The sequence below is a fragment of the Callospermophilus lateralis genome, chromosome 6 (genome assembly GCF_048772815.1).
Source record: "Callospermophilus lateralis isolate mCalLat2 chromosome 6, mCalLat2.hap1, whole genome shotgun sequence".
Classification (NCBI taxonomy): domain Eukaryota; kingdom Metazoa; phylum Chordata; class Mammalia; order Rodentia; family Sciuridae; genus Callospermophilus; species Callospermophilus lateralis.
This window is the reverse complement of record NC_135310.1, coordinates 54,806,382-54,831,664: the sequence shown is the minus strand read 5'-3', so window position 1 is coordinate 54,831,664 and position 25,283 is coordinate 54,806,382. Positions and strand designations below refer to the sequence as shown.

Here is a 25,283-nt window from a genome sequence, read left to right as displayed (position 1 = left end):
TGTGGGGAAAAAGGTACACTATCACATTATTGATGAGACTGCAAATTAGTACAACCACTCTGGAAAGCAACATGGAGATTCCTTAAAAAACTAGAAATGGAACCATATGACCTAGCTAGTCCACTCCTTGGTGTTCATCCAAAAGATCTAACATAAGATAGTACCTAGTACTTCAATGTTTATAGCAGCACAATTCACAATATCCAAATTATGGAATCACCCCAGTTGCCTGTCAATACATGAATGGACTAAAAAAATGGGGTGTATATACACAGTGGAGTTTTACTCAGTCATAAAGAAGAATGAAATAATGGCATTTGCAGGTAAATGGTTGTAATCAAATTCCTTGCATATATGATTTTGTCAAAATGAACTCAGAGCTCCTATCCCTAACAGAAGGAAAAGTAGGGCCTAATCTTCATCATGTTTAATTAAGCCCCAACTTCCTTAACAAAACTCCTAAAACAAAAGAAATAAAATCAAGAATCAATAAATGGGATGGATTCAAATTAAAAAGCTTCTTCTCAGCAAAAGAAACAATCAATGAGGTGAATAGAGAGCCTACAGAATGGGAGCAAATTTTTACCACACACACATCAGATAGAGCACTTATCTCCAGAATATATAAAGAACTAAAAAATCTTAACCCCCTAAAAACAAATAACCTAATCAATAAATGGGATAAGGAACTGAACAGACACTTCTCAAAAGATGATATACAATCAATCAATAAATATATGAAAAAATGTTCAACATTCTAGCAATTAGAGAAATGCAAATCAAAACTACTCTAAGATTTCATCTCACTCCAGTCAGAATAGCAGCTATTAAGAATAAAAACAATAAGTGTTGGCGACAATGTGGGGGAAAAGGCACACTCATACACTGCTGGTGGGACAGCAAAATGGTGCAACCAATATGGAAAGCAGTATGGAAATTCCTTGGAAAATTGGGAATGGAACCACCTTTTGACCCACTCCTAGGTCTATACCTAAAGCACTTAAAAACAGCATACTACAGGGACACAGCCACATCAATGTTTATAGCAGGACAATTCACAATAGCTAAATTGTGAGACTAACTCAGATGCCCTTCAATAGATCAATGGATAAAGAAACTGTGGTATATATACAAAAGGAAATACTACTCAGCATTAAAAGAAAATAAAATCATGGTATTTGCAGGTAAATGCATGCAGGTGGAGAATCTTATGCTAAGTGAAGTAAGCCAATCCCCCAAAACCAAAGGCTGAATGTTTTCTCTGATAAGTGGATACTGATCCATAGTGGGGATGGGGGGGGGGGGTGGGGACATGGGAGGAATGGAGGAACTTTGGATTGGGCAAAGGGGAGGGAGGAGAAGGGAGAGAACATGGGGGTAGAAAAAATGGTTGAATGAGACAGACATCATTACCCTAGAAACATGTATGACTGCACAAATGATGTAACCCTACTTCTTGTACAACCAGAAGTAAATAATTGCACTACATTTGTGTAAAATGAATCAAAGAATATTCTGCTGTCATGTATAACTGATTAGAACAAATAAAAAATAAATTAAAAAAGAACCCAATTACTATGTATAATTATGATGCATAAATAAAAAAATACAAAGAGAAATATATTCCTTTTGGACATGTTGACTCTCAACTGGCTACTAGATAAGAAATAACAGAAATGGAGTTGAAAAAAAAATTATACCAGTAACTGTTAAAGCTAAAGAAATGCAGAGCAAGGTGACACATGCCTATAATCTCAACCACTCAAGAGGCTGATGAGGTAGGAGGATCATAAATTCAAGGCCAGAATGGGCAAGTCAATGAGACCCTTTCTTAAGATAAACTTTTTTTAAAAAGGACAGGGGATGTAGCTCACTGATACAGTACCCCTGGATTCAGTCCTCAGTATCACCAAAAAAAAAAAAATAAGAAGTAATAGTAGTAAATAAATGTGATCATAAAGAGAAAGAACAGAAGAAAAGGGTGAAGGATGGTAACCAATGCTCTTAAACCTCTTTCACATAATGGCATTCACATGATGTTATTACCTGTACCTGAACACCTGCATAAAAAGACCAACAGAGGTGATGGTATCCATAAGTTTCTACTGCTCCAAATCCCATTAGTTTGTAAAGAATTTAGAGAATAATAGGACCTACAACCCATTCACAGGATCCATGCCATAGGGGTTGGAAAGTCTTCTCTAGTAATCATCAGCCTTCAACAGGTTACAGAAAAAGAAACTATTAAAAGTCCATAATGATAACCAGCTATCCCACAAACTGGATATGGAATACTCTTAGAAAACTGGTTTGGCCCCTTGAAAAAAATGAAACAGTCATAAGAAATGAGGAATGTGGAGATAATCTAAATTAAAAGAAACTCAAAACAAAAAAACAAAAGGACATGCATCAAAATCTTGAATGGACTGTGGTTCAAATAAAAGCCATTATAAAAGTTTATTTGTAGGACAACTAACAAAATTTAAATATGAACTAGATATTACATAATATTAAGATATTATGGATAATTTATTTCCTAATTTTTATTCTATTAAATGTCTCAAATGTAGGATAATGGTATGATTATACAGAAAAAATGTTTTATTTGTATAGATATAGATTCAAGTTCTTGGAGATGACATCATAACATCTGCAAGTTAATTTCAAATGGTTCAATAACAACATAAATATTCAGAGATATAACACAAATATAGAAAGATAACAATGGATGACTCTAAGCAGAAGATAAATGGGTGTTCATTGTCTAAAGTTCAACTTTTCTGCTTTAACAAACTTGATTTTAAAAACTGAATAAGAAGCAATTGAAGAGTTAAAGAGAAAAACTGTTAAGATAGTGATATAGAGAAGTCAAGGAACAAGTATTAAAAGGTAAGTGGGCAAACATGTCAAATAAAAAAGCAACCCCAGCACTGGGGATGGGTAGGGACAATAAAGGGTTGTTTGTATAACCAGAAATTTGGGGCTGGAGATATAGCTCAGTGGTCTCAGTGGTAGAGTACTTGCTCAGCACATGCAAAGCCTTAGGTTCAGATCCCCATCACCCAAAGCAGGTGGGAGGATGTAGAATCAAAAATTAAGGTCAAAAAATGGGAAGATCAAATAGAAGAGAATGAAAAGGAATTCATCAGATTTGATAGCTGATAACATTTTACAAGACCATCTCTAATAGAGCAAGTATTTTGCTCAAAACTCTGTAAAGGACTTTCCATACTCTTTTATTATAATTAATTGGAATTGAACCACACTCCTTAACCCACCCCCAAATGAGGAAGAGAACTTACTCATTTCTAAATATTCTATAGGTACTAACAAAGTACCTTGTAATTAGTAGGATAAACATCTGTTGCACTGAAATAAATTTCTTAGTCTTAATCAAACTAAAAAAATGATTCCCCAATAATAAGAAAATCTAGAGAACTTCCTTTTTTAAAATATATACTTCAACTGCAAAAAGTGGTAGTGACTGCCTATAGCCCTAGCTAGTCTACAGGCCAAGGCAGAAAGATGTCTTGAATGACTAGGCTGGGCAACATAGTCAGACCCCATCTCAAAAAAATATCTTTATATAGCTATATTTTCTGAAAAAAATGAAATCAAAATGACAGTGACAATGTTGCACTAAAATATTTTTATTGAAAAAGTAATCACATCTAAAAATTCACCAAAAGAAGCAACTATTTGGGGCTGAGGCTGTAGCTCTGTGGTAAAGTACTTGCCTCACATGTGTGAGGCACTGGGTTAAATCCTCAGTACCACATAAAAATAATTAAAGACACTGTGTGTTCATCTACAACTCAATAAATTTTTAAAAATTTTTAAAAAGAAGCAACTATTTCCTTCTAAAGAGGAAGAAAAAATATATTTTGTTATTCTCAAATCTAGCATAATCAGATCAGCTAGAACTAGATCATCAGATTAGACAGTACTGAATCAATAACCTTGATGCCTTTGGTTCTCCCCCTACCTGCTCTCCCTTTGGTGCTGGGAATAGAACACAAGGCTAAGCTTAAGCACATACTCTACCACTGAGCTATGACTCCAACCCAGCCCCTAGTTTCATTTTTAGATTTCAGTATCCATGAAATCTCTGTATTATGTCGTAAGTATCAATGAAAAACAAATACCAAAAAAAGAGAATAACCAAGATATCAAAATTAACTCTTTTAAATGTATTAATATTTCATCACTAAAGATTCTACCAAACCTAAACCACTGAGGTTTTCTAATAAAATGTAATCTTTGCATGTTTTTTCCTAGTTGATCTTAACAACTGTGATACAGTCTCTTTGCTAATACAGTGTCCTTTTTAGAACCCAAATCAACTGAACCTTTACAATCCAGTCTCTGATATCCATTGGAATGAAAAAAGTAAATTCCTTGAGAAGAGCTTACTTGAAACTTTAATCAACAAGGCACAGCAATCATAAAGTCAAATCAAAAAGTCAGCTATCAGCTAATATTATGTTATATGAAATACACTGCATTATAATATTTTAAAGGCAATTATAATATCATTTACTCATTTTTGTAGTATATTATGTGCATTGGGAAGTGTACCATACATTCCCTAAAGTATTAACAATGGAGAGTATCTTTTTCCTTCTTTAAGTCTATCTATATTTCCTGATTTTTCTATGATTTTTAACAGTCATTCTTTCAAAAGTTTCCATATAGGTTGGCCTAAAATTGTCTATATAAAAATTCAGGTAAGGGGCTGAGGTTGTGGCTCAGTAGTAGAGCGCTTGCCTAGCAAGTGCAGGGCAAAGGGTTCAATCCTCAGCACCACATAAAAATAAAAACAACTAAAAATAAAGGTATTGTGTCCAACTAAAAATAAAAAATAAAAAATAAAATTCAGGTAAGGGCTGGGGCTGTGGCTCAGTGGTGGAGCGCTTGCATTGCACATGTGAGGCATTGGGTGTGATCAACTCAGCACCACATAAAAATAAAGATACTGTGTCCATCTACAACTAAAAAAATATTTTTAAATAATTTCAGGTAAACTTAGCCTTGTCAAATCATCCATTACATAGGAAAGTCAATCCAAAGATCAAGTTCTAGTTACTAAAAAGCTGAAAAACAAGAAATTAGGAAGATAAAGCTGCTGCCCATCTAAGACTAAAGGTAAAAACCAACAAAAATGAGCCAACCAACTCATAACTTATGGTAGAAAACAATATTTTTTTTCATTTACCATTAAGTCAACTTTAAAACAAAAGTGAACACTTATCCAATATGACAACACATGTATCATGAGAGTTATTTACAACAGTTACACTTTTAAGATAACTTACTACATGTCAGGGACTGATCTAAGCACTTCAAATATTAACTAGTTTAATCCCTACAACACGTTATAAAGAAAGTACAGAGACAGACACTGAAAGCTGAGATGGTAAGTGATTCACTCTAGATGACAAAGCTAGTGAAGTATCAGATTTCACAAAGCTTGTGAAGTGGCAGATAAAAGTTTTTACAGGTTAGTGATCTGGCTTCAAAGTCTGCACTTTAATTACTACAGCCATTAGTTTCATTTCTTCACATTCCTCCTCTGAGAAAATGAAATGGGGAACAGTATGTGTTAAGGCTCAGAAACAAGAGAACATTATACATCTTAAATTCAGTAAGAATGATTCAAAGCAGGGAAAAGCAAGTTAAAGGTGAAGAAGAAACAAGTAGAGCTAGAAGGAGAACAGGTAATTCTAATTAAGAAAACTGGACAGACATCCTGAGAAACAAAGGTAAGAATTTGAAACAATCTGTGTTTTTTTGTTTTGTTTTTTGGTTTTTTGAATTTTTAATATTTATTTTTAGTTTTTCAGCGGACACAACATGTTTGTTTGTATGTGGTGCTGAGGATCGAACTGGGGCCGCACGCATGCCAGGAGAGCGTGCTACCGCTTAAGCCACATCCCCAGCCCAACAATCTGTGTTTTTGTGAAAACACAAAGGGGTGGAGATGGCACAGAAACTAGTTAAGAGGTCTTTGAAGTAATTTAAGTGTACAGTCACCAGTCTATATTAGGATGGTTGGAAGAAGAAAAAGAGGGTGGGTCTGAAAGATAATTAGGAAACAGTGTCAAAAGACCATGTGGTGAAAAACGAAAAAAAGCAAGAATGATTCCCAGTCTCTAGCAAAGGGAACGGGTGACAGTGATACCCTTCACTGAGTTATAAAGAACACTCTGGGGAAGTTTAGACAAGATGAAGTTGAGAGGACTGTGGAAATAGAGGTGTCTAAAAGGCATGTAGACAAACCTAAAGAGATGCGAAATTAAGTTATGAAACAGGAGGGAGGATAGAACCCTAAAGAATATCACTGAAAAAAACATGATCTACAGTATTTAAAATGTATATTACATAATTTGGTACTTAATATTGCTAAGTGGTTTCTAGTCATTTTACGTTACTCTTGTCTTCTCAACTAAACACTAAGTTCACTAAAAACAACAAAGTTTCCTATAAGCAATTGCAGCTCCATAGCTTTTATCATATTAATGGGTATTTTCAGAGTAGTCAGGCAACTGAAACTTGGGAAAAAAAAACAAAATATACCTGGTTTTAAGAAAATCCTTTACTTAGGATTCCCTTAATCTTCCATTTTTCCCTCAGGGTTTGTTCCCTCAGTTACTACTAACAAATCCAGGACAAAAATGAGCTTGCAGATTGGTAATCTGGAAGTTATATAATGGTACAGTAATCTACTGTCTCCTAAGCAAATCAAGAATAACTTTAAGAGAAAAGCAGAAGAGAGGTATCTTTGTTCAAAATAAGAGATTAAATTTGTTTTACTGCATTTTACTACTACAGTAGAAATTTTTAAACTGTTAATCACAAAAGTACTTACTGTTTTTGTCCCTCAGTCTTCTCCACACTGATTGATCTGATCTCCCCGATTTCTCTTCTTTATTCTTCCCATTCATCAGACCAGTTCAAGCTTTCAGATATTCTGTGAACACCTGAGGCTAAGTCAAATCTGTCTTCTTTGCATTCACCAAGCACACCTCCGCACTATACACACAGCATCTTATACCACTTTTTTGTTCTTTTTTCCTTTTTTTGAGTATCAGGGATTAAACTCAGGGGCACTGGACCACTGAGCCACATCCCCAGCCCTATTATGTATTTTACTTAGAGACAAGGTCTCATTGAGTTGCTTACTGTCTCACCATTGCTAAGGCTGGCTTTGAAATTGCAATCCTCCTGCCTCAGTCTCCCAAGCTCCTGGGATTATAGAGCCACCACACACAACCTTATACCACTTTCTATGGTAACTTTTTCACAAATATAAAGAGCCTACATGACTGATGAGCTTCTTACACTCTTATTTTATAAGTTTTTATATCTGTAAGTTAGGAAGAATAATAAAAAATGTTTTGAAATAATGCAAAAAATATTTTGAAGCTCAATGAGGTCACATTGTCAAATGCCTAGCAGTGTCCAACACCTACTACAGCCTCAATAAATACACATCAAAATTTTAAACTCTTTTTGAGAGACTATAGATGAAGTCCACAAATAAGACATTACAGTTAGAATGCTTAGAATGGATTGCAGGACTGAGTTTTTGGCATATAGATATAGACACACACACACACACACACACACACACACAAACATATCAGCAAAAATGGAACACAGTATTTGAAATTAATATTTCTTACATGAATAATAAATTACCAGAGAGGTGGTATCATTTTTATGTGTATCTTTGCAGCTAACAACCAAGCACTAGATGAACTAATATAACTGGCTATCTGCCTTTTCTAGTAAGATGGAGGCTGACAATTAAGAGTCCAGAATTATTAAGTAGTTATTTGTACTACAGTGCATACTGCCACTACAAAGGTTACAATAACATTGAAGTATAATCTACTCTTGTGAAAGATTACACTTCAATGTTATTGAAACCTTTGTAGTTACTTAGCCTAATAATACACATATTACACACAAGGTATTATATTGAAAACTGCCTAAATCCCATCACTTAAGATACTTTTAAACAAAAATTTAATTCTATCTTCTCGTAGAAGATAAGGAAAAGAAGGGCAGAAGATGCAGTCCAATAATCTGATATGAGCAGTACTTTGTTATTTTTTTTATATACTACTGAATAGAATAATCTGTGGGAATTTAAAACAAAATACAGTTTACATTATATACAAAGAACAAAACTTAGCTATAAAGTCTACAAAATATGTATAAGATAAAACTCTAATAAAAGAAATCAAAAAAGATCTAAATGGACTGGGCGCACACTTATAATCACAGTGGTTTGGGAGGCTGAGGCAGGAGAACTGCAAGTTCAAAGTTAGACTCAGCAATTTAGCGAGGCCCTAAGCAACTCAATGAAACTCTGTCTTTAAATAAAATAGAAAAAAGTGGAGGGCTGGAGATTTGGCTCAATGATTGAGTGCCCTAGGAAAGATATTCCATGTATGAAGATATTCCATCTATGAAAACTCAATATTGACAAGATATCACTTCTTCCTAACTTGATATAGCTTCAACACAATCCCAATTCAAATCCCAGCTAGTTATTTTGTGGACATTGACAAAGTGAGTCTAACACTAATACAGAACACCAAGACTCAAAATATTGAAGAAGAAAAACAAATTTTTTTAGGAAGACCGGCATTATCCTATAAAAATGTATTATAAGGCTACAGTAATGATAAATGGCATTGGTAGAAGAAAAGATAGATGGATGGAACAGACACAGCCCAGAAATACAGAAATACATGAATATAGTTTGTCACTACTAAAGAAACAAAGGACAGCAATGGAGAAAGAACAGTCTTTTTCAGCAAATGGTGCTGGAACAGCTAGACATACACATGCAAAAAAATGAATTTAGGAGCTGGGGGTACAGCTCTGTCATAGAACATTTGCCTAGCATGCAGGAAGCCTGGGTTCCATCCCCAGGACTGGAAAAAAATAAACAAATTTAGACAAAGACCTTACAACCTCCATAAAAATTAACTTAAAATGGATTTTAACTTAACTACAAAATACAAAACTATAAAACTCCAGAAGATAACATAAGAAAAAAATCTACTTTGGTTTAGCAATTAAGGAGTTTTAGATGAAAGATAAAATTAATTTTTTTAACTTGGCAAGTTAGACTTGACTAAAACTAACTCTATGAAAAACACTTGTAAGAAAATAAAAAGACAAGCCACAGACTATGAAAAATAGTTACAAAACAAATATCCGACAAAAAAAAATGGTATTCAAAATATACCAGAAAGAACTTAATAACAGACAACCGGATTCAAAAAGGAGCAAAAGTCAGTGTGGTGGTGGTGGCGGCTCATAATCCTCATAATCGCAGCAACTCCAGAAGCTGAGGCAGAAGAATCACAAGTTCAAGGCCACCCTTGGCAATTCAGTTAGACCCTATTCTCGAAATAAAAAGTAAAAAGGGTTGGGGATATAGCTCAGTGATAGAGTGCCCCTGGGGTTCAATCCCCAGAACTGAAATATATATATGAGTGTGTATATAGTATATACACACACACATATACATACATATATTTACAGACATATATATGTGTGTATATATACACATTTGAGCAAAAGAACTGGATACCTCACTAAAGAAGATATGCAGAAGAAAAAATAAGCATATAAAAATATGTTCAACATTGTCATTAGAGGGTTACAAATAAAAACAATAGGGAGGATTGAGTGTATAACTCAGTGGTAGAGCACATGTTTAGCATGCATAACACCCTGGATTGATCCCCAGCACCAAAATGAAAAAGACAACTGCCACTATACATTTATTAGAATAGCTAAAATTCAAAACACTGACATTCACTCATTGTTCATTCATTCATATATGTAATGCAAAATGCATAGTCACTTTGTAAGACAGTTCCAATACAGTCCCAACTATATGATATTCTAGAGCAGGCAAAACTCTAGAGAAAGAAAAAGATTAGTGATTGTCAGGGGTTTGGAAGGATCAAACCAGAAAACAAAAACAAAAACAAAACAAAAAAAAAAAAAAATATATATATATATATATATATATATATATGAGAGAGAACACAGGAGTGAACTGTTTTATATGATATTATAATACTGAGTACATGTCCTTATACATTGTCAAAAAACCACTAAATACACAATGCAAAGATTAAGTAAACTCTAATATAAACTATGGACTTTGGTTAAAAATGTAATAATACTGGCTCATCAGTTGTAACAAATGTTATCACATTAAAGCAAGAAGTTAATAATAAGGAAAATATTGAGGGAGAGTTAGTAGAAGAGAGTGGAAACTCTGTACTTTCTACTCAATTTTTCTGTAAATCTGAAACTGCTCTAAAAACTAAAATCAAGTAATTCTTAACATACTTTTATAATCATCCATTTAATCCCATCTTTCTCAAAGACACTGAAGAGGGGTAGAAGATGAATGGAGAATCTTGATCTGGATAATCTACTGAAATTCTCAACTGATAATAAAATACACCAGAGTCACATTATCTAAATAAATATGAGTGTGCATAATTAATAGTGGTGAAAACAGCCAACTAGCCTGGCAATGAAGTACAAAACAGTATTGAAGAAATTCCTTCCAATGCACTACTGGTAAATTTAACATAGCCAGTAAAAAGAGTAAAAGGCAAGGTTTTAGGAGGTAAAATTGTAGGTAACCCCAATAAACAACATGAAACTCATCTATCTCCTCTAGTTAAGAAATGTGGCCTCTCTAGATAGAAGGAAGTGAAATAGTAAAACTCTGCAAAAAAAAGTGATCCTGTATTGGGCAGACAGCAGAGATTATAAATACGTACTATCCAACTTCACATAATAAGGAGGATATCCTGAATATAAGGTATAATATCGAGTCATTTACTTGATAATCTAAACAAATATAACTTCTAGAAGACATAAGAAAACAATTCCTCCAATTTTCATGCAGAATCAAAAAACCAGTCATGCCTAGGAGTACATTATGTTAACTGCTATAGATCTTTAAAAAAAATAGTTCTATTCAATTATCAACTAATAAAAGCTCATAAATGATTGTATAAATTCACAAAAAGTAACATCTATAATATATGGCATATACATAGCAAAATGGCTTTTTTCCTTTAATCAAAGAAGATTACCAGGAAAGGTATATCAGAATTTCTGATCTCTAGTCATATTATTTTCTTAAAAAGTAACTCATTAAGAAGATCTCTATAAAAACACATTTTACAAGTGTGTGGGATGTGTTTGTCTCTCTACTGAAACAAGAACTAACTTGAGAGAAGAGCATATTAACAAGTTCAGAAGAGAGGTAATTAGCATACTGGAAACTAACATTCTGGCACATGGAACCTACTGCAAGAATGTCTATCCTCCAGTCATGAGTCACGGATTAGGCTGCCTCTCTATTTATTGCGAAGCAATCTTTCAGTAAAAGGAGCAGCAAGAAAGAATACAACATATGAATAATGACTTGGACAAGTTCCCAGGAAGAAATCACAGTGAAGCCAAGTCTGAGAAAAATTACACAATGCATATTGTACACTATACTAATGCCCTCTCTTCTTATTCACTCCTACTCTTTGTTAATGGCAAAGAAAGTGAATTTAGAGTCTTTAATTCTACCTAAAGTTTTCAATTTTTACAGACTGTAATAATAATGAACAAAAATTATACAGTTATTTGCTGGGTTTTAAATTTGATAAATCATTTAATGCAGCATTATAAATTATTTTGTGATGATACTCACAAAAAGCTCTCACCTGTCATATGCCCACCCCAGCACACACACACAATGACAGAAGGCAACACTCTGATTTACCTTCTTCAGAAAAGTCTGCTACCTCCAACGCTTGAAGTCCAAACACGAAGCCCTCCTGGAATCTATGAACACAGCAGAGGCAAAAGGCAGAGAAGTTTATGTAGATTTAAAGTTACACTGCCCAAAATATAAAATGCCAAATGCCTATCATAAGTCTACATATCTGCCAAGGAAATCAGATTATAGATTTGACAGTAAGTAAATCAACAATGTATTGCTAACATGCAGTTCATTGTATATTATGCCGCTAGTTATACAAAAAGAATAAGTTGAGCCTTAATTAATTTATATTCTTACCAAAAGAAATGATTTATTCTATTAGAAAAATTAAAAGAGCAATAAAGTATGAATTCATATATGCTGAAAGTAACAATCCAATTTTTTTAATTACTTGAGAACCAATACACATGTGAGGAATATGAAAGAAATCAAGTAGAAGAATATACTTCACAAAAGGGAATATGGAAGGCTCTACAGCTCAAGACAAATCTCTTTTTAGAACCACAAATTATTGGGAATATTGGAGAAAAACAATTAAAAATATACCTAGAAGTAAACAAATATAGAGGGGTAAAGGTAGAACTGTAGCTATACCAATGGCAAGATGTAATTCTGACATGACATCAATTTTGAAATAAGCAAAGCTGGGGATGTGGTTCAGTGGCATAGAGTTTGCATAGTATGCACAGACCCTGAGATTGATCCCTAGCATTACAGAGAAACAGGAAGAGGAAGAGGAAGAGAAAGAAGAAGAAGAAAAAAATGGGTAAGGTAATACATATTCTATGCAATACAGGGGAAAATATACCTCTTTCCATTATTATAAAATAAAAATAAGCATGAATATGAAAAGCTTTTCAGATAACATTCCTATCAAATATTAAGGAGCTAATCAGGTAAAACATTAAAAGCTCAGATTTTATTTTATTCTTTTCTGGTGACAGGGCTAAAAAGACTCCAAAATACAGCTGGTCTATAAGGTAATCAGATAAATTTTATTATGTGTTAAATTTAAAAGATGAGGACATATTACCTTTATGTAATATTAAGAATTCTTTAAAAGTATCATCAAATATTAGGAAAGAAGCAACAAAGCATTGTCTTAAAATATGATGATATGTAAAAGGAAGAAACAAAGTATAATAAAACACTGACCCTGAAGTCAGATGACTTGATTTTAAGTTCCAGCTGGCTCATTATTTGTTTTGTGACATCAGGCATTTAATTTCTTAGTATAAGAATTATTTGGGGGTGGGGTTTTGGCTCAGAGATAGAGCACTCGCCTAGCATGCATGAGGCACTGGGTTCGATCCTCAGCACCACATAAAAATAAAATAAAGATATTGTGTCCACCTATAACTAAAAAATAAATTATTAAAAATAAAGAGTTGTTCAATGAGGACTCTTTCTCTCAGATCTACACTGAATATCAAATGAAATAAGGTATTTAAAATATATAATCAAAATTTATATATTATATAATCACAAAATTACATATTATGTAAAAAATTTGACTTATAATAGCAACGTAATTCAAGTTATGAACTAAGAACCAACAGGAATATAGTGTCTAGCCAAGAAACTTAGGAAGCTATGTTAAGAGGCTCAAAGAAGCAAAAGCAAAAGACTAAACTGGTCAGAAGAGACTAGATCAGTTGTCAAGGCTAAATGGCAATCAAAAGGGCACAGTCCCCAAGTGATAGTTATATTATTAATTTGGCAAATTGATCAGCACTATCAGCCTCAGATACTATCTTAATTCTCACAACCTTCTAGACTGCATCATCCTCTAAAGCAGTGTTAGTGATATTCTAAGTGCATGACATACTGTGTTTGAAGCAAAGTAACTACTTGAATACCGCATATGTTTCTAAAAACCAAAGACAGAAAAATCCCATTCAAGAAACAATAGCAGCAAAGTCTTATAAGGATGTATGATGCGCCAGGCATAGTTCTAAGACTTCCACAATTTTAAATCATTTGGTCTTTGCAAACCTGAATAATACTATTATAATCCTCACTTTACAGATGAAGAAATGAGACACAAGGAATTGGCCTAAAACTTGCCTAAAAATAGGCAGTCAGAAGTAACAATTCAGACCACTTCAGAGCCATGCTTAGTCACCCATATCATCCAGTTTATGGAACGCAAATCACAGAAACCAGGCACCTATAAGGAAGCCAAACAATTACAAATGTTCTTAAATTTTAATAATGCTATATTATTCTTCGGCATTTGCAACACTCTATTGGAATGACCACTGTACAATATGTATAACAAAATGGGAAGTACTGGGCTGGTACAACATTTGCCTGAGTTCCTGCAATCAATCCCGAGCACCACGAAAGGAAAAAAAAAAAAAAAGGAAGGGAGAGAATACTTATGATATAAAACTAAAAGAAAAAATGACATATTTTTAACTAAAAGAAGGCCTAAAAAATTAAAGAATATATATCCAAATAATGCTTAAATAATGTTGGTATTAAGAGTAATAAGATTTGAGTCAGGTGTGGAGCTGCATGCCTATAATCCCACCAACTCCAGAGGATGAAGCAGGAAGGTTACATATTCGAGGTCAGCCTCCACAACTTAAAATAAAAAATAAAAATGACTGAAGATGTCTCTCAATGGTAGAGTACCCCAGATCCAAACCCCTGAACACCCATTATGATGGCTGCTACTCCAAAAAAAGAAAGGTCAGAGGACGTAGCTCAATGGTAAAGCACTGCCTATTAGCATGCACAAGGCTCTGGGTTTGAGCCCCAGAACCCAAGAAAGTAGAAAGGAAGGAAATAGCTAAAACAGAGAGAAACTGAAACCCTGTATATGATTGGTGGGAATGTAAAATGATGCAGTTGCTTTGGAAAACAGTATCAGAAGTTCCTCAAAAAATTAAACACAGCCAGCTATAGTGGCACATGTCTATAGTCCCAGCTACTTGGGAAACTGAGGCAGGAGGATCCCTTGAGTTCACCAGTTTGAGATCTGCCTGATCTAAAGAGCAAGATCTTATCAAAATTAATCAATCAGTAAGCAAACTACCATATGATTCAGTATTTCTACTTCTGGATACCCATAATTACAAGAATTGAAAGCAAGAACTGAGAAAGATACTTGGATACATCTATGTTTGTGCAACATTATTCATAATGACAGAAAGGCAGAAGCAATCCAAGTGTCCATTAATGGATGAATGGATAAACAAAATGTAGTCTATAAATACAATAGAATATCATTCACCCTTAAAATGGAAGGAAATTTTTAACACATGCTATAACAACCTTAAAGGCATTATGGTGGGGCTGGGGATGTGGCTCAATCGGTAGCGCGCTCGTCTGGCATGCGTGCGGCCGGGGTTCGATCCTCAGCACCACATACAGACAAAGATGTTGTGTCTGCCAAATACTAAAAGAATAAATATTAAAAAAAAATTCTCTCTCTCACTCTTTCTTAAAAAAAAAAAAAAAAGGCATTATGGTGGGTGAAATAAACCAGGGCAAATACTATAAATTCCAATTACATGAGGTTCCTAGAGTAGTCAAATTCATAAAGGCAAAGTAAAATGGTGGTTGCTGGGGGTTAGAGAAAGAGGAAAAATAGAGATTTATTCTTTAATAGGTACAGTTTCAGATTTGCAAGATGAAAAGAGTCCTATGGATGAATGGTGATAATGGTAGCACAACAGTATGAATTACTTAACAGCCACTGAAATGTACACTTAATAATGATGAAGGTTAATTTTTTGTATTTTATCACAATTTTTTTAAAGTAATATGTATGGCCGAGGGTTTTAGCTCAGTAGTAGTGATTGCCTGGCATGCGTGAGGCGCTGGGTTCAATTCTCAGCACTGCATACAAATAAATAAATAAAGGTACAACAACAACTAAAAAAAAAATTTTTTTAAGTAATATGTACAAAGTATAGAATACTTAAAAAGGGAACTATAAAGAAGAAAAATAAAATTGGTATTTCATCTCCAAGAAATCCTTCTTTAATGATTATTGTCACATAGGAATTAATTTTAAAAAGTGATTTAAAAAACCTCCTATCTGTGCCATTCTTAAAAATGTTAATACTCTTTAGTACCAAAATATTTAATTTTACTAAAAGTTTAACTAGAAATGTTTTTTAACTCAATCTTTAAAGTAATCAAAGCATTATTTTTGCTCCATGAACTTAAAACAGTAATAGTTATCAAAATAACAAATTCAATCTTCTAGGTTCCTCAGTAGATTAGCTTCTCTACTGAAAGTTACCAGAATTAACTCAACCAAACTACACTTTCTAGGAGATCACATATATTATTATATTGTAGGCATGTACAAAATACATAACAATGAATCCATGTGTAATTATAGTATACCAATAAAAATATGGAAAAAATTAAAAGAGAAAAAGAGAGAGATTACATGTACTACTACTTAGGTGTTGTACTAAATTAGTCTCCCTACCTCCATTCTCTATCTTTTTATAGTAGGTACTACTAGCTACTGAGTATCTTTCTTCCCTTCTTTCCTAGGAACAGACCCTGATTTTATTATGGGCAGCATGCTTTCCAATTTTCCACGCTGACAGGCCTGCCTATGAAATGGAAGTGGAAATCACTGGATGGGTCTTCCAGGAAAGCTGCTTACAGAAGGCTCATATACTGGGAGCATGCTTATAACTTGAACATGGTAGATGGCACCTCAGAAGTCATTTGGGGCTAGAAGGTAATAGATGTTATGCCAAAGGACAATGAAGTAGATAGAAGGGACTAAGGTCTTTGATCATACTAGAATCATCATACCAAACCTGAATGTCAATGTGAGAATACACCTGTTTTGTTGATACTACCTGTTTGCATTCTAGGTAAACCTAAAACTAATACAGCCACCTTTATGTTTCTACCAGTAGTGATATTTCTCAAATGAAAATCAAGATTGTCAAAATACTTATCTTGGCACACAGGCCCTTTCATGGTATCTTTTGCTTCTCCTTATTTCTATAGCCTTACTTTCATAAAGAACAGCACTAGTATGTTTCTCATACCACATGACTTTGAACAAAGTATGTACACTTCTTGAAATGACCTTCCCCTGAATCTTTCTCCATGAATCTTCCAAGTCCCAGCTTCTCCAAAAGCTTTCCTGCTGCACCCACCACAAATGCAGGTACAAATAATATATCAATGCACCAAATGCGAATAAATCTTCCTTTATGTTTACCTTTCCTATCAAGGTACCATAGTGCTTTTCAACAATAATTTAATTTTGGTTTTATTAGCTGCCTTTGTCATTGAAGTGAAAGACTCTGAGGATAGAGGTCATCTATAATTCCTTGGTTTTCCATAGCCCTTAGTACAAGGCCTAGAGCACATAGAAAAGCTCAATAAATGGTACATAAATGAAGTTCAAAGAAGCAGTCATTCTTAAGAACTTCAGCAATCTCATATTTGGGATAGTGGTATGTCTTAGTGGTACAGCATGTACTTAGTGTGGTTAAGGCCCTGAGTTCAAACCACAACACATGTGTGCACATGTACACACACACACACACACACACACCTTATATTCTCAAGCACTTAAAAATATACTGCCCCTTTCATTTCAGTTCACAAAAATTCTAATATCAAGGAATATGTCAGAAAATATCAAGATTTCAAGCCAGTTGGTAATAATTTACTTAGCTATAAAATACAATTTTCTGGGCTGGGGTTGTAGCTCAGTGGTGGAACGCTTGCCTAGCATGTGTGAGGTACTGGGTTCAATCCTCAGCACCACATAAAAAATAAATAAAGGCCCATCAACAACTAATAAAATATTTTTAAAAAACAAATAAAGTTATTGTGTCCATCTACAACTAAAAAAATTTAATAAAGAAATAATAAAATACAATTTTCTTCCAAAATAAAGTTTCCTAAGTGGGATAAATACATCTATTTGGTATAATTTCTGTGGTATTCAAGAGAGCAAAGCAGAGAAAATTTTATCTTTCTTCAAGACATACTTACAACAAATATTTATTGATGATCAACTATGTGTAAGGATTTTGACAATTTTGATCTGTATTTTAGAAAGATTACTAACAGCAAAAAGGTGGGTATATTTGCTAGACTTAGATTCACTTAAAATACAAAAAGGTAGTCTCAACAGGTGGTATGCTGCCTGTAGGATCACAGGCATTGAACTTGACAATTAACATAAAGAAAATGAGTTCTTTGAAAGAGGAAACTCCCAAGGTACGGTAAGTGCACAGGAGAGTATCTATCTCATCTTTGAGAGATGAGAAAGCTTAGAAAGGGATGGTATTCTAAATTTTTTTAAAAAAGAAAAAATAAACTTTCAAGATTTTAATTTTCTATTTTTTATGCCCTCAAGTCTGTTTTTAAAGATAGGAGTCAATTGTTTTGGTGCTAATATAGTAATGTTTCTTTATATACATTATCTTGATTAAACCTCAAAAAGTCCTGTGAGACAAAGTTCTTGTTACCTCAAAGAAATACATTATTTGTTAAGACAGGTTCGGAGTTCAGAAATATCTTCCTCTAAAAACTGCTGTCCATTAACACGTTAGTTCTTAAATTCTGGGTATAAACATAAAATACCAAGAAGAGGTTATCAAACTCATCACTTAACTTCCATATGCCTCATCACTCTGGCATATTTTGACCATGAACAAGGCACCTTTCAAATGAGGGGGAAATTTAACTTTCAGGAGCACAACTGATAGAACTGTAATTTAAGCTTCCTGGAATAAATTTTAAAGCACAAATAAAAACCTGCAGTAAAACTTTTGGATATAACTTTCTCATGATTCCCTCCAATATAAGTAAAAGAAGCAAGGTAGTGAACACTGTCTCTCCTAAACTCTGTGCCAAGACTGCATTAGCATGAAAATAAGAAAAAGAAAGTTTTGCAAAGTCAATTCTATATAGTTTTGTTTCCAGTGGCGAGAAACACAGCAGAACTTGGTGAAAGTAAGATCCTACTCAACTCTTCATTCAATTCTTAATTAAAAGTCAAAGAACCTCTACCAAAACTTGCCCAAGTGGCTCCCTCACCCCACTCTAATCCCAATTTCTCAGAATAAAAACTTTAAGCTCCCAACCTGAATTTTGTGAAGTAAACAAGCTAATGTTACATACCAGAACAGAAGCAACTTCCCAAACGAACCCAGCTATCTTTAACAAGGAAAATATAATAATAAAGCAAAAAGAGCATGATACAATAACTTTATCTATGAAAACAGAATTGAATTCTTATTACCCTCCCCTTCTAAACAGGCCTGGAAACACTGAAAAACAAAAATAGGAACAAAAGGATAGTCTTTGCAAACTGGAATTACACTGTTGGCAAATACTGCCACAATTTGAATTCAGCCTCTGGAAGGTCCACTCAAATACCATCCTGGCCACTTGTCTGTCCAACTCATCCAAGTGGTCACTGAAACCTACCTCCTAAATATTTCTTGAAATTTCCCCCAGCCCTTCCCTATTACTCACAGCTGCCAATAAGGAACACATTTCATTATTTCTCACTGGACCTCTCTAATAAGCCTCCTGCTTCCACTCTCATCCCCTTTTGGTCCTCTCCATCATCCATACAGTTGCAAAACCGTTCATGAAATTCCCTTTCTATGAAACTATACAGCAAACTGTTAGGCAACTGTTATCTAAAGTAAATGGGATTATAAGGTCCTTTCACTGCCTATAGTTTACTTTTCTGCATTTTATAATCAGAAAACACTGTTTCCATTTTGGGAACTGTTAGAATCTACGTCACTTGGAATCTATTACTCTCATTCTCCCAGTTTAAAGGCCAAATTCTTTAGCCTAGCCCACATGATCCCAAAAAGCATTTCCAATCTCTATCACAGGTACTTAAGACATTCTAAATTACTTGCTGTTGTATTTCTTGCTAATTTTATGTTTTGCCTCCTCTGCACACAGAACAAAGATGTAATAAGAATCTTGAATCAGATTCTTAATAAGCTATTTATTTCCCACTAATAGTTATCATAAATCACTAATCAAGAAAGTCAATGTCTCATCTTGCAGCACATTACTAAATCCTTCAATTACACCAACACACTAAATTCTTTCAGGATAAATGATATTTTTTTAAAAGATAAAATAAGAAGGCACAGTGCATAGTAGAAAATCTGGGTAGGGGCAGGAATAGTAGAAAAAAAAGAAGGCAAGGACCCTCCTTAAATCTGCAGCACAACTTTGCACAAAGTGGAATGGCTATATTTGAAATGGTATAACTTTTCATAACAAATAAACCAACTATAAATTTGAAAATAATAAGAATGTCTCCTACCCTCCCACACACACTTCTTCAACTTATTTTACAAAATTGACCACTTTTTAAAAATACCTAATTAGCTTTACCTAACTTTGGTTTCTGCAACTTCAAATGAAAACTTTACAGGACTGTATGTAACTTAACAAGATCTCTTGATTGTAAATTACTCATAGTTCTCTGTTTCAAGTCATATAAACACAGAAACAAATTCCAGGTTTTTAAAAATACAATCCAAACATATAAAAAAATTCCTTACATAATTGTGTGCTTGAAATTAAATCTGCAAATCACTTTCGTCAATAAGATTTCTATCTAGGGCTGAGGCTGTAGCTCAATGGTACAGCACTGGTGGCGCAATGTGAGGCACTGGGTTCAATCCTCAGCACCACATAAAAATAAATAAATATATATTTTTAAAAAATATTTCTATCTAAAGAAATGAATAAAGGAAAGGATAGGGAAAGGTGGACAGGAATAGAAACAGTTCAATAGGTTAACTGATAAGGAATAAATCTAAGGATTGTCATGCTTTTTGTCCATTATACAATGTTAGTCTATGAAAAAAAAAATTCTCACTTTCTTAGCTGTAATAATGGTATTATGGTTATACAGGAGAATATGATTATTTTTAGGAGATACATGCTAAGACATTAAAGGGATAGTGCCGTGATGATTGCAACTTATTTTTCAATGGTTGAGAAAAAATATATGTATATACAAACACATTTACAGAGAAAGCAAATATAGCAACTTGCTGTTTAATCTGTAACAGGGATAGCAAACTGCAGCCTGTGTCAAATCCAGAGGCCACCTATTTTTGCAAATAAAGTTTTATTGGAATACAGCCATTCCTATTTATATACCTATTGACTTTGGCTGTTTTCTCACTGCAGCATAATTCAGTAACTGTAACAGAGATAATATGGCCTCCAAAACTTAAAATATTTACTGGCTCTTTGCAGAAATAGAGAAAACACCTGACCCTTTATAGAAAAAAAAAAAAAAAAAAAGGCTAGATCCACTGATGTGGAGAGTGGATACATAGGCGATCATGGGATTAGGTTTTTAAACTTATCTTGTGTTTGAAATTTTTCATAATCAGATGTTAGAAAATACATATTTTATATATGAATCTTCTCATTTCTTAGAAGTACAAAATTAATATAGAAACAGATAACTGAAATAGAGAGCTTAAACATAATCCTAATATTGACATGAGTTATTATGCACTTTTTATTGTGGAAAAAAAAATTTCTTTGGTGGGGGAGGTAACCAGGTATTGAACCAAGGGTCTTAACCACTGAGCCACATCTCCAGTCCTTTTTATTTTTTATTTTGAGACAGGATCTCTCTAAGTTGCTTAGGGCCTCACTAAATTGCTGATGCTGGCTTTCAACTTGCAATCCTCCTGCTTCAGTCTCCTGAGCCACTGGGATTATAGGAGTGCACCATCAACCCAAAAAAAGAAAAAAAAACTTTTTAATAAAGCAATCTGCTGGGATTTGGGGTAGTTGTTTGTTTTGTTGTTCTATATTTATTGTTTCTTTTGTTTTGTTTTTTTCAATACCGGGAATCAAACCCAGAGCATTGAGCATGCTGAGCAAGCATTCTATTACTGAGCTACATCCCCAGCCTGGCAATATCTATTTTTAAACATTCCTACCTTTATAAGAATTTATCCTAAAAAAAAATATACTGTGAAAAGATTAATAATAGCAGTGCTTGTTGTCTGCCAGACACTGTTGCAAGTACTTTATGATGTTACCTCATGTAGTCCTGACACAGTCCTATGAAGTAGGTACTGCTATTATCCCTTTACACAGATGAGAGAAACGAAAAACACTGCTAATTTGGTCAAGTCACAAAGTTAAGTAGTAGAGCTGGAATTATAAATTCAGATAGCACAACCTCAAAGCCCAATTTTAACAATCATGCAATGCTATCTGCTAAAAAAAAAAAAAAAAAAAAAAAAAAACAAAGGCAATGCATGGAAAATGTCCAAAAGGTAGATACAAAGTCAATACACAAATGGAGACATTCAATATCCCTGGCAATAAAATAATGATTATAATAACAAAGGCAAAAGATTATCTATCAGTCAAAAGCTAGTGTGGGAAGATAAAGAGAAGGGGGCACACTGTATTCTTTGAGTAGAAGTATAAATTGGCTCAGCTTTCTTGGAGGGAAAGAACAATATGTTCCTACATTTAAAATGGCATATCCCATGACTTAACAATTATACTTTTAAGAATTTATTCTAAAGAGATCATCAAATGAGCAAACATGCTAAGCATTACTTACTGCAGGAAAAAAAAAAATCTATACACAGCCTAAATGTTCATCAGTGGGTATTAACATAGCCAGATAATGAAATACCATATAGCAGTTTACAGGATTATATAAATCTATATTTACTAACACCAAAAAATGACCACAATTCTTAATTTAAAAAAAAAAGATTAGAACAGCATATAAAGGACATTTATATTTATAATTTCTTCACAGCATGTAAATATGCGAATTTGTGAATACCATAATGGTTGGAAAGTTGTCAGGAAAGAAATGCACCAAACTATTAAGTCTTTATCTCTGGATGATGGAATTTTGAGTATTTCTTACTTTCCCCTTAATATCTTTCTTATCATCTAATTACTTTTGCACATTGTATAACTTTTTTAATTTTTTAAAACTCATAGTCAATATTAAATATCTGCAGGTTGGGGTTGTAGCTCAATGATAGATGGCTTGCCTAGCATGAGTGAGGCACACAGTTTGATTCTCAGCACCACATATAAAGAATAAATAAAAAATAAATGTCCATCAACAATCAAAAAAGAATATTAAATATTTGCTTTTTACATTTCAAAAATCCAACATTTCCTCCTTTTAATAACAATCTAGTATACAGTATGTGTTTAATTAAGGAATTAAAAGCAATTTGTTCTTAACCACCGAGCCACATCCCCAGCCCTTTTTTTAAAATTTTGAGACAGACTCTCACTGTTACTTATGGCCCCAATAAGTTGCTACAGCTGGCCTTGAACTTGTGGTCCTGCTGCCTCAGCCTCCCTGGGAGGTGAGCCACTGGACTTACAGACTTACACTACTGCACCCAGCAGAACAATTTGTTTTGAAGAACTTCCTGGCACTCTAGAAACAGATCCACCAGTGAATATCAAAATTCATGTCAAAAATTAATAACAGGATTAATATTTTTTATTTAGAGTGTACAGGCACCATCTCCTCCATCCCTCACAAATTCATAAGAAACAACACCATCCCCATTTTACACACTTCTGTTTTCAGACCCTAAATCTTTTCCAATTCCTCCCATGGAATATAAAATTTTGTATATACATTTAGAATTTATTTGGCCCAATCAAGAAATGAAACCTCTTTGAGATTTCAGAGTTTAATATTGCTTTCACCTCTATACTTCGTATTTCTCATTCCTCTTACTAAATTAAAAGCCAATTCTTGTGTGGCTCACTTCTACAGCATTGTATATAATGGAATATATTTATATTGTAATCTGCTTGATTGACTCTCTACATTGTAAGGAAAAGAATTATGTCTTTACCCCTACAGCCCTAATTTCTCCACAGGGTAATTCATTAATTGTCAGATAAATGAGGTATTGCTAGTTATCTACTGTCTACTTAGCCAAATACACTGAACAGTTGAATCTGGTTTGGTTTGGTTGGTTAACCAGTTGTTTTCTGCAGTAGGGGCACACACCTGCTAGGCAAGCACTCTACCACTGAGCTACACCACCTAGTTCCTTTCATTTTATTTTGAGCCACAGTCTCACTAAATCGTCCAGTTTGGCCTGGAACTTCTAATCCTCCTGCCTCAGCCTCTTCATATCTGGGGTTACAGATATGCATCACTTCATCCAGCATTTAAAACAGTTTCAAAGGTTAGAACCCTGAAGCATGCCCTTCACTTAAAAAGCAAAAACAAACAAAAAACACTACCAGAACTAAATTTAAAAGCTAAAGTTACAAACTTTTAAGAAGAAAACAAAGGAATAAATCTTTGCAACCTTAGATCAATCAGTAATTTCTAAGCACAGGCCACAAAAGGGGAAAAAGAGAGAGAGAGAGAGAGAGACAGCGCGAGAGAGCAAGCAAGCAATAAATTGTACTTCCTCAAAATTTAAAACATTTGTGCTTCAAACACCATTCAAGAAAGTAAAAAGGCAATCCACAAAGATATTTGCAAATCATAGCTCATCAGGTCCTAGTATCTAGAACACACAAACAACTTTTACAACAATAAAAAAAATATATCCTTTTTTTAAAAAAAATTAGCAGTTTCAGTAGACAGTTCTCCAAAGAATATACACACATGACCAATAAGCACATGGAATGAGGTCCAATATCACTGATTATTATAGAAAGGCAAATCAGAACCACAATGAGATACCACTTTATACCCACTAGTATGATGAAAATTTAAAAGACAATACCATATCCACATAGGGTAAAAAAAATAAAATAAAATAAAATAAAAGACAATATCAAATGTTAGCAAGAGTGTAGAGAAACTGGGACCCTCATTAAAAAAGTACATTTTGGTAGACTTTATTATTATTAAAATTATTATTTATTAAAATTATTATTTATTAAGTTTATTATTAAGTTATGTAGATTCCTAAAACCATAGCACAAGAGATCAATATAGTAATACTAAAATATACTGGTCTACTGATTCATTTTGAGGTTTCCTAAACATGATCTATATTAAGTATATTTTTATTTATGTACTCTTTTCTAGCAAAGTATTTTCACTTTAGCAAACAAGGTTTTTAACTAAATATCTGCTGATCACAGTACTGTTTACAATAATAAAGTTACCAACAATTTAAGCATCAATCAGCAAAATGGCTGAAAAATAATAGTGCACGTATACAGAATGTAGTCATTAAAAATGTAAAAAAAAAAAAAAAAAAAAAAAAAAAGTAGAACAGTGATTTTCTGGGCAAAGAAAGAAAGCAAACTTTCCGTGTACCTTCAAGAATAACTGACAACAATTAATGCCATTATTGTTGGAAGGGTTATACATGTGAAAGGTATGGTATTCTAGAGGAAAAGAAAAAGAAAAGCACTGCTGGATGAGTTTAATAAAATGGAAAAACATGTCCATTATTTATTGTAAAAT

The 25,283-nt window shown here is 33.7% G+C and overlaps 2 protein-coding genes across 6 annotated transcripts in view; one reads left to right on the top strand and one right to left on the bottom strand.

Moving 5' to 3' along the window:
• The window catches only part of Amd1 (adenosylmethionine decarboxylase 1), a 530,556-nt gene that overhangs the window by 417,551 nt on the left and 87,722 nt on the right, over nt 1–25,283 (top strand). The gene's annotated exons all lie outside the window — the stretch shown is intronic.
• The window catches only part of Cdk19 (cyclin dependent kinase 19), a 159,031-nt gene that overhangs the window by 114,553 nt on the left and 19,195 nt on the right, over nt 1–25,283 (bottom strand). The window contains exon 1 of one of the 5 annotated variants that reach the window (XM_076858355.2): nt 11,831–11,907. The exons of 2 other annotated variants lie outside the window; for them this stretch is intronic. The gene's annotated coding sequence lies outside the window, so the exon portion shown is untranslated. Of the gene's footprint in view, nt 1–6,868; nt 6,919–11,830; nt 11,908–25,283 lie in introns of those variants that run through there. 2 more of the 5 variants (XM_076858358.2, XM_076858354.2) reach the window with 2 other exon arrangements.